Source organism: Colobus angolensis, unplaced genomic scaffold (assembly GCF_000951035.1).
Source record: "Colobus angolensis palliatus isolate OR3802 unplaced genomic scaffold, Cang.pa_1.0 Scaffold126, whole genome shotgun sequence".
Taxonomy (NCBI): Eukaryota; Metazoa; Chordata; class Mammalia; order Primates; family Cercopithecidae; genus Colobus; species Colobus angolensis.
The window spans coordinates 8,177,331-8,187,888 of record NW_012113808.1 but is presented as its reverse complement, the minus strand read 5'-3'; the positions used below and the strand labels follow the sequence as shown (position 1 = coordinate 8,187,888).

The 10,558-nt window shown below is 39.2% G+C and overlaps 1 protein-coding gene across 3 annotated transcripts in view; it reads left to right on the top strand.

Moving 5' to 3' along the window:
- Positions 1-2,704: 2,704 nt before the first annotated feature.
- Positions 2,705-10,558, top strand: part of ADCY10 (adenylate cyclase 10 (soluble)) — a 105,295-nt gene continuing 97,441 nt past the window's right edge. For all 3 annotated transcript variants that reach the window (XM_011933403.1, XM_011933402.1, XM_011933401.1), the window contains exon 1: positions 2,705-2,955. The gene's annotated coding sequence lies outside the window, so the exon portion shown is untranslated. The remainder of the gene's footprint in view (positions 2,956-10,558) is intronic.

The following is a 10,558-nucleotide window of genomic DNA, read 5'->3' as shown; positions in this document are numbered from 1 at the left end:
AACCCGGGAGGCGGAGCTTGCAGTGAGCTGAGATCCGGCCACTGCACTCCAGCCCGGGAGACAGAGTGAGACTCCGTCTCAGAAAAATAAATAAATAAATTCATTTGTGTGTTTGACATGGGTGTGCACACATGTATGTTTTTCCTAGGTTAAGCATTTAGGAAAAACATGAAATATGACATAGACACAAAAAGTTTATTAAAAATTTATATGTGGACTTGGTGTTTCACTTCCTTTTCATTAAAACATCTTTTCTATGCGAGGTCTCCTACGTCCCTCTTGTCAAATTCATTGTAGCATTTAGATACAATCTTAGGCAGTCCTCCTTTCTTGTTTCTCAGAAGTTTCATTGACAAACAGCCATCACTTGCTGCTTTTCTGCCCCAAAACTCTTTATCTTATTTTTTAATCTTAAAAATTAAATTGTGGCCAGCTTTGGTGGCTCACGCCTGTAATCCCAGCACTTTGGGAGGCCAAGGCAGGCGAATCACCTGAGGTCAGGAGTTCGAGACCAGCCTGGCCAACATGGTAAAACCCCGTCTCTACTAGTAATACAAAAATTAGCTGGGCGTGGTGGGGCACACCTGTAATCCCAGCTACTCCAGATGCTGAGGCAGGAGAATCACTTGAAACCAGGAGGCGGAGGTTGCAGTGAGCCAAGATTGCGTCTTTGCACTCCAGCCTGGACGACGAGCAAAACTCCATCTCAAAAGGTAATAATATGTATCCTGTCAAAAGCTCTCATTGCCACTTGGAACACATAGTCTAGTTACCAGTTTCACAACTATTCTCAAAGACTTAGTAAGAAGAATATATATAATAGAGGTCCTTACTATCAATGCAGTTACTGAACTCCATAAAAATAATTTCCACAGTGGTGCAAATCACTTGATTAGTATAGTTGAGTTGAATTCTTTATCACAACTTTCTGATAGGTCCTTATTGATAGCTTCACTAGGTAAGTTTTCTTTCTCAATGCCAGGTCTGACAGCCCTGGGCTTCAACCCAATTCTGCCACACATTAACTGTGAGACTTTGTTAACTTGTTAACCTCTGTCTCTGACCTTTAATATTTTCAAGAACACAATGGGGATAATCATGGTACTGACTTCATAGGATTGTTCTAAAGATTGAGATAAGGTTTTAACATAGTGCCTGGTCCACAGTAAATGTTAAAGATAAAGTTCAGGAAATGGGCCGGGCGAAGTGGTGCATGCCTGTAATCCCAGCACTTTGGGAGGCTGAGGCGGGTGGATCGATCACCTGAGATCAGGAGTTTGTGACCAGACTGACTAACATGGTGAAACCATGTCTCTACTAAATACAAAAAAAATTAGCTGGGCGTAGTGGCGCATGCCTGTAATTGGAGCTACTTGGGAGGCTGAGACAGGCGAATCACTTGAACCTGGGAGGCGGAGGTTGCAGTGAACTGAGATCGTGCCATTGCACTCCAGCCTGGGCAACAAGAAGAAAGTTCAGAAAATGGTAATCTTATTAACTGAAGGTAGACCCAGAAAGTACTTTCTTAGACTAAGGAAGTTTTAATTTTACTACGAAAAAGATATACTGTGTTAACCTATTTGCATGGTTTCTAAACTAATAACTTTATAGTGGAAAAGAAGCTGCTTAGGGTAGAGGAGTAAGAGGTGGGGTGGAGAATGCCCAATAAGCGATAAATTCTTTAGTCTTTTTTGTTGTATGGCATTTTTTTTAAGGAAACTTTGTTCTAAGGTATGTCAGTACTGCTGTTTCCTCATAGTAAACATTTTCTTTTTTAACTTATAAAATGATAGTGAAAGGTTGAATGTTAACGAGGATGAACCTCAAAGCTAAGGTTCCTTTCTGTAAAACAAAGGTCTCTACTGAAGCCTGTTTATGTAATGAAGCAGAAATAGGAAACACTGGCATTTATTAAGAATAGCTCTCCCTATGGGGATTGTTTAATTATATGAGGTATGATTCTAATTACAAGACTGGTTTCCACAACTCACACCAGAAGATTCACTCAACAAACATAATTAAATGACCCTCTTGTTTTCCTCCCTAAGACAACTGTGTTTTACAACATTTTGAAGCACACAGTGAACTTAATTATAGAGCGGGGCTTTATATAAGAATATGCACAGCTTTTTAAATAAGACTTTTTAAATTCCAGTTTTAAAAGCTGTGACCCTAAATGTTAATTGTGGTCGTGATGTACGTAAGAACATTTAGAAAATCAGCACACTATTTAAGCTGAAAACACGCCAGCCTCTTAAAACACATTTTTCCAGTGTCACATCAGATAAAACTCAAATCCAGTGCCCACTGGATTTCAAGTTACCTTTGGGATAAATTTGTTTAAAAGTGTGCACTTGACCAGTCAAAAAGGGCAGGTATATAATTCTTCAAGCAAAAATTTACCTCACAAATACGTCTGAAGATAAGTACTGAATTTATTATAACTGGTAAATTTCATAGTCCTGGTACAAGCTGTAACCACTATTGACTAAAATTAGGTGTTTGCTTGCTCTGGAGATACTTCTGATGATCACCTACCCAACTATTGCCTAATTTCAACCATCCTCCACATGGCCAAGGTAAGAGTTGTGTAAACTACTCTGGGGTCATGTCAGTCTCCCCTGACTGTTGCCTCAAACGTGCGGATAAGAGAACCTGAAACAGCCAGTACTTGTACAGTGGTACATCACTGAGGTTGGTGGGGGAGGGGAAGGCAGTGCCACCCAATCAGAAACATGGTCAGTGCCCATGGAACAATGAGCTACTGATGAGGGTGTGGCCTGGAAAACGGCTGTTAGACAAAACTGTCATTTTATGGGTCAGCTATAGACAGACATGGCACTTCGGCTGTCTTCAGAATAATGTCACCTGGCCTCCTTTCCTGTCTTCTGCAGTCTTAAAAGAACTAGTCCCCAATTGAGGTCTGGCTTTTCCTCAGCCCTGGATGAAGTGGAGGTATGTGTAAGTAAGAGTCTCAGCAGAAAGAATGGTTGCAGAGCTGAAGATGAGGGCGACCATCAGGAAAGAAGACAGCTATTGGAGTGCAGAGGAGTGGGAAAGCCTGGGGCTAGAAGTCAGGGTTCAAGTTTGCGTATACCTCTGTGTCAGTCCTTTACATGAGCTTAGAAACTTGAAGGCTTAAATATTGCCTCATCTTATTTAACCTGGATGCTCTGTCTCTCTAGCTTACTGTCTTTTATTTGCCTCTTTTCTGCAGTTCCTCACATGATACCCTCCTTTTTATCAGTCAGCAACTACCAAGTGCCTACCACTTGAAGGGGGCTCTGGGAAGGTGCTGTGGAGGAAACAAAGATATGTAGAAGATGGTTCCAAACGGGGAGCTTACAATTCAGATGAAGACAAAATAGAAGCAATTCAAAAGATAATCAAGGATAGTTGTATGGGAAATAAGCCATTTAAGTGCAGACATTAAGAGCCATAATAGCTCAGAAGAAAAATTACCATGGCTAGAGTAGGCAAGCAAGCTTTCATGACAGATATCATTGTGCCTTTAAGTTCAGAGTATCTCTTTGGACTCCTGTGAAACCTGACTTTACATATAGATGAAAAATTGAATATAAAATCTATTAGGAAATTCTAGAGGAGAGATTTAGAGAAACTGATGGATATAATTGAACCCTAATTTCTCTTTTCATTTTTAGGTACTACTGAGTTTTCTTTACTCACACTCTTCATTCAGGAATCCTTCTTGGTTTATCTTTCGGGCCTCATTCACCTGCTTGCCTTTTGAGTCAGGTATCCTCATTCTCATTCCAAGGTGCTTCCATACTTTGTCAGTACCCATGCTATTCATGCTCTATTCTTGATGTGATAGAATTGGCCGAACAATTGATAAGGGTACCATCAACATGCATTGAAAGTGCTCTTAAATTACATACATCTTTTCCCTAGTTCATATACATCCCCAACATGCTATAAAGCATATACAAATGGGATATAGCATGATATAGTAGAAAGAACACGAACTTTCAACTCCCACAGACCTGGGTATTCCTAACCTAGGGCAAGTTAGTATCTCTGTGCTTCAGTTTTCATATCTATAGAAATCATGTCTACTTCATAGTGCTGTTTGGATGATTAAATGAGGCAACCTATGTAGAACTGATATGGCTCCAATGAGTGGAGGAACACCAAGGTTCTTAGTCCTCATCCTGGTTTAGATAAAACGACAAGGACACACATGGAGTGATGTTAAGGAGCGGAAAATTTAATAGGCAAGAAGGAAGAGGAAAGAGGGAAGAAACTCCCTCATACAGAGACAGAGGGAGGGAGATTCCAAAGCCAAGAGAGGGAACCCCCAGTGGGGTGGACTGGCAGCCAGGTATATATTACAGAGGCTGGAGAAGGCAGTGTCTGATTTGCGTAGGGTTCAGGGGATTGGTTTGACCAGGCACGTCATTCACTTAGCCCTGGAAAAAGCTGGCCCTCTCACCCTAGCCTTTTAATATGCAAATGAAGGGTGCCATGATGTTCTACACACGTGGGAGTATGTGGGGGCAGCCATGTTTCCAGGAACATGTGGGGCAAGGGCAAGAAGGCCTCCAGCATCGCCATGTTGGGTGGGCCCAGTTTCTAATGGCCTTCATTTGCATATCAAAGGTTGCCAGCCTGGCTCTAAGAGCCAGGGCTTTACAAGAAATTTTCTGGAGATGCTTTAAAAAACAAAAACTTGGCCGGGCGCGGTGGCTCAAGCCTGTAATCCCAGCACTTTGGGAGGCCGAGAAGGGCGGATCACGAAGTCAGGAGATCAAGACCATCCTGGCTAACACGGTGAAACCCCGTCTCTAGTAAAAAATACAAAAAACTATCCGGGCGAGGTGGCGGGCGCCTGTAGTCCCAGCTACTGGGGAGGCTGAGGCAGGAGAATGGCATAAACCCGGGAGGCGGAGCTTGCAGTGAGCTGAGATCCTGCCACTGCACTCCAGCCTGGGCCACAGAGCGAGACTTCATCTCAAAAAAAAAAAAAAAAACGAAAACTTCCCAAGGACCCCTTTTCCACTCTATCTGCCTAAAATAATTTCTTAATAACTCCTACAATAGAATGCTTCATATAAAAAGGTCATAATAAATTATACTTATAATGTGATATGTGCCTGTAGAAGGGTAAATTTCGCTATCATTAATCATTTTGTGATGTTGCAGAACTTAAAGCAGAAAACTGTATCTTCAAAAATAGAAAATTTCTATTGTCTTTTATGGATGTTCGTAAGAATCTCCCAGATATTCATTTTAGATCTCCCTGCCTTTTAAATCTATAATTTTCTTCTTTTAGTTTCACATCTACATATGCCATCTTAATCTCAAAATGCACCTACTTTCCTTGTTTGGTCATCATAAACAGAAAAATCTGTCCAAGTTCATTCACATCACCTTAATTAAAACAATAGAATCTTAGCAATCATCTAATTCATCTCTACACTGACTAAAATCACCTCTGTTTGAAATGCTTGTTCTCCAGTGCTGTAAAGAAATAGCACTTGAACATAAATTTAATTTATTTAGTAAGGCCATTTTTACTTCCTGCAGAAAGGGTATACTTGCCAGCAGCTTTGCCACAAAAGTACACTGAACAAAGGAGACAGGGTCATTTATAACCTGACGCGTTCACCCTGCTGCTGTGTCCGGTTTCCATTGGCTGGAACGGGACCTCACATGCTGTATTTGTCCTGATTGATTGGCTAGCAACTTAGAACCTTTTAAAAGAGGCAAAGGTAGAGGAGAACAAAGGAAGGAGGAAGTAACTTGGGGAATGCTGAGAAAGGTAAAAACACTTTTAAATAAGGAAGAGGAACAGGCTATGATCTAATGCTTGCTTGGACCAGTATAAGCATGCTAGGGCAAATATTTAGGCTAAATTGTGGGAGCTAAGAACATAAAGTACATTGATGTCTTTATTACAGCTAGCAGATGTTTAAGAATGTTAGCACAGGTCTTTGAATAAATTTTCCTTTTAAGAGAAGTTACTATTTATTCCTAATTAGACGGGAAAGAAAGGAATTTGAAGAGGAACCTCTACTTTACTTTTTATACCTCTACCCTCACAGGTAGATAGCTATCCAATACTTCCTAAAACTGCCCAGGTTAAACATTCATTCTTACATTGTTTATATTTGTCCTTCAGTGATTTCCAGTCATTGATCCTAGTTGATCCTGAGCAACAAAGAATAAATATAACCACTTTCCATCCAGTGTTAACAACTTTAGCAAAACAGTCTCTACTGTGCATGTGAGGAGAGTGTGGTATTGCCAAGATTGAAGAGGCTGATAGTAGGGCTGCTAGAAAGAATGCAATGTTTGGAATATATTTATACTAAAAAATTATTGTTTATTTAAAAATTCAAATTTAACTGAGCATCCTCTATTTTTATTAGCTCAATCTTTCAATCTTACAAGTTTGGTAGCTAACGAAATCAAAGTTGAGCTAGTGAGCTGCAGGCAGGAGAGGGAAGAATAGAGCTACGTCCTGCTCAGTTCTGCTCAGTCCTATCTCAGTTTTCTGGCTACTCAGCACATCTGTAGAAGCCACTTCAGAGCACCCATGCCTACAGAACATACTGTTTACGGTCACTTATTCTTTGATGACTAGCTCTCTCCACTAAAGAAAAACACACCAACTTTCCTTTCCCACTACATACTTCCCATGAACTTTAATCTTGCTAACCCAAACCAAATTTCTACCTCAAGGAGAAGGTAGGGAAGTTGTTCTTTGATTTCAGGGTCCCACATTACACTTTGCATACACACCCATGTCCCCCACTTACCCCACGTCCACCACTTACCCCGCAACTTTCACAGTTCAGCCCAAATATTTGAAGACAACTACCATTTTAACTAAAATGTCATAATTATCTGACTTATTTCCAATCCCTCCCATAATTCCTCACATTCCAGAGTCAATGAACTTTAAAGAGATCAATGAACTTCAATCCTCTGGATTAGATTTGAACACTTTTATGTATCTTAAAATAGCATTGCATCCAAATAGCTAATTAACATACGAAAAGGTGCTTAATCTCCTTAGTACCAACAAGGAAACACAAAACCACAAATACCATTGTAGCAGGACGAGCCATAGACAAAACCCCTCAGACACCAGGTTAAAGAAGGAAGAGGTTTTATTTGGTTGGGAGCGTTGGCAGACTTGCATCTCAAGAACCGAGCTTCCAGAAGAAAGAATTCCTGGCCCTTTTAAGGGCTTGCAACTCTAAGGGGTTCCACATGAAAGGGTCATGATAGATTGAGATCTATAGATAGCACATGTGATTAGAATTGGGGGTTAATCTTTTAACCTCAGACCTGGTCATCAGTGGCGCCAGCTGGTCTTGTCACTGACTTCATTCCTGTGTTTTTCAGCTTTTACTTCCTCCTTCTCTTCAGAGACAGAGAGACGGTAAGAGAAATGGCCTGTCTCCTCACCACCACTTACCTAGCAAGATGACTAAAACTTGAAAAGACTGACAAAATAAGTGTTGACTGAGATATGTAGCAACTGAACTGTCAAACCTTGCCTGAGGGAGTATAAGTTGGTACCGTCACTTTGGAAAGCTGTTTAGCAAGATCTACTCAAGCAGGGGTATCCAATCTTTTGGCTTCCCTGGGGCACACTGGAAGAGGAAGAATTGTCTTGGGCCACACATAATACTCATGATAGCTGATGAGCTAAGAAAAAAAAATCACAAAAAATCTCATAATGTTTTAAGAAAGTTTACAAATTTGTGTTGGGCTGCATTCAAAGCCATCCTGGACTGCATGTGGCCACAGGCCATAGGTTGGACAAGCCTGTACTAAAGTTTAACATGTGTATATCCTATGACCTAGCAATTCCACTCCTATGTATATACCCAAGAGAAATGCATACATCTGTTCACCAAAACACATATATAAGAATGTTCTTAGCAGCATTATTCATAATGGTCTAAAAGTGGGAAAAACCCATAGGTCAATAGTATAGTGGATAAATGTTTTGTGGTATAATCAGGTGATGGAATACTATATAGCATTGAAAATCAATAATTATTGATATACAACAACATGGATGAATATCACAAACACAAAAGATGTAGTATGATTTCATTTATATAAAGTTTGAAAGCTGGCAAAGGTGATCTATGTTGTTAGAAATAAGAAAGGTTACCTTCAGGGAGAAGAGAAGAGTAGTGACTTGAAGGTGGCATAAGAAGAACTTGTTGACTGCTGGTAATGTTTTTCTTCTTGCTATGAATGGATATTACATGGGTTTGCTCACCCTCGAGTAATTCAAGTTATATACTTATGATTTGTACATTTTCCTACATGTATGTTATGTTTCAATAAAAGTTTTTTAAAAGATAGCATTAATTTGCAGTAAATCCAGTTTTTAACACCTTGTGCTTATGCATTTGATTTTGTTAAAAATTCTAAATACAGCACTTCACACTTATTCTTTAGAAATTTCATTAATTTGGTTGATTACGATATAATAAGATCCTAGTTCTGACATCAGTGCATTAGTTCTCTCACTATATTTTCAAATTTTATTTTCCCTCAGCTTTATTAAGGCAAAAATGACAAAAATTGTACATATTTATGGTATACAATGTGATGTTTTAATATGTGTATACATTATGAAATAATTAAATCAAGATAATTAACATATCATCTCACATACTTAACGTTTTTGTGTGGTGAGAACATTTAAGATCTACTCTCTTAGCCATTTTGAAGTATATTATACTTTATTAACTGTATTCACCATGCTCTAGGTTAGATCTCCAGAACTTTTTCATCGTGTCTAATTGCAACTTTATATCCTTCAACCACCAACATCTCATTCCCCCCACCCAACCCCAGCCCCTGGCACCACCATTCTACTCTGCTTCTATGATTTTGACTTTTTTAGATTCCATATATAAGTGAGATCACTCAATATTTTTGTCTTTCTGTGTCTGGCTTATTTCACTTAACATAAGGCCCTCCAGGTACATCCATGCTGTCATACAAGAAAGGATTTCCTTCTGTTTTAGGTCTGAATAGTACTCGATTGTATATATTATCCAATGTTTTCTTTATCCATTCATATGTTGATGAACACTTGGGTTGGTTCCATATCTTGGCTATTGTGAATAGTGCTGAAATAAACATGGGAGTGCGGGCATACTGATTTCAATTCCTTTGGGAATATACCCAGAGGTGGGATTATTAGATTATATGGTAGTTCTATTTTTAATTTTTTAGGAATTTCCATATTGTTTTCCATAATGGCCATACTTCCAGTTATATCTTTATCAAAGTACTCTATCATACCCATGGAGACTTACCTCTGAGTTGACACCAGAATACTAATCAATTTCCATTAGGTGTGATTGTTAACCAGCCAATTATATTTTCTTTATTCCTATAATTTTGTATATTTTACTCACAAGGATATGAAAAATTTGGCCAAATGCCTTAAAGTCAATATATACATTGTCTATAGTAGTCTCTTGATTTAAAAATTTAATAACTCTCCAAAAAAAGGAAATAATGTTGTCTTGATCTTGGCTCTGAATCCATTTGACTCCTTTTAATCACCTCTTGCTAATCTAAATAACCATTGAGGCTGCTCCCAAATATTCCAACTCTCTTTCCTATTGTGCACATGGTAGGAGTGCACTTCTCTGCCTCCTTGAAACTAGGCATGGTCATGTAATTTGCTTTGGTCAATGCCATGAGTAAAAGTGAAATACGTCACTTCTGGGAGTAAAATGAGTATACTCCACTACATCCTCTTTCCCACTACCTTGACAACCAGAATGTTCCAGCATGGGTCCCAAAGTGAAGGCAAAAACAGAGCGTCTTCAAGGGACCCACATAGGGACATGTAGCATGAGCAACAAATGAACAAGAAATAAGCCTTTGTGACTTCAAGCCATTGAGGTTTCAAAGGTATTTGTTAAGGAAACATAACCTGTATTATCTCAACAAATACATTATGTTTACTGGTCTGTGTTTTCTGGGATCCACGAGTAGCCTCATCTTTTGAAATTCAGAAGAGAATGTGCCCATCTATGGTATTCCAGCCCATCTCTTGTTCTCCATGGTTTTTTGAGAATACTCACATTATACCTGTCAGTTCTTTCAGTATCTGTAGATATATGTTGTCTGGGACTAGCTAGAATTCATTTAAAATGACTGTGTGCTTTAGCACTGCTTATCTTGGATTTCAATTCTTTCCTAGCCATGCTTGTTATACTTTTCCATTCTCCATGGTGGAGAAGGTTGTATAGAACACCATACTTAAGCTTCGTCCTTATTCCTCTTTTATTAATTACCTTGTTTTCAAGAAAGCCTTTAAAAAATCCCTCTAGGTTTTCTTAACTTTAGCATTTTTTGTAAGTCTTTCATTCTGGACATTCAATTTTCTTGTACCCTTCTTTTTGTTATCATCATTATTATAATTTTAGAGATAGGGTCTCACTCTGTCACCTAGGATAGAGTGCAGTGACACGATCTCAGCTCCTTGCAGCCTTGACCTCCTGGGCTTAAGCCATCCTCCCACCTCAGCCTCCTGAATAGCTGG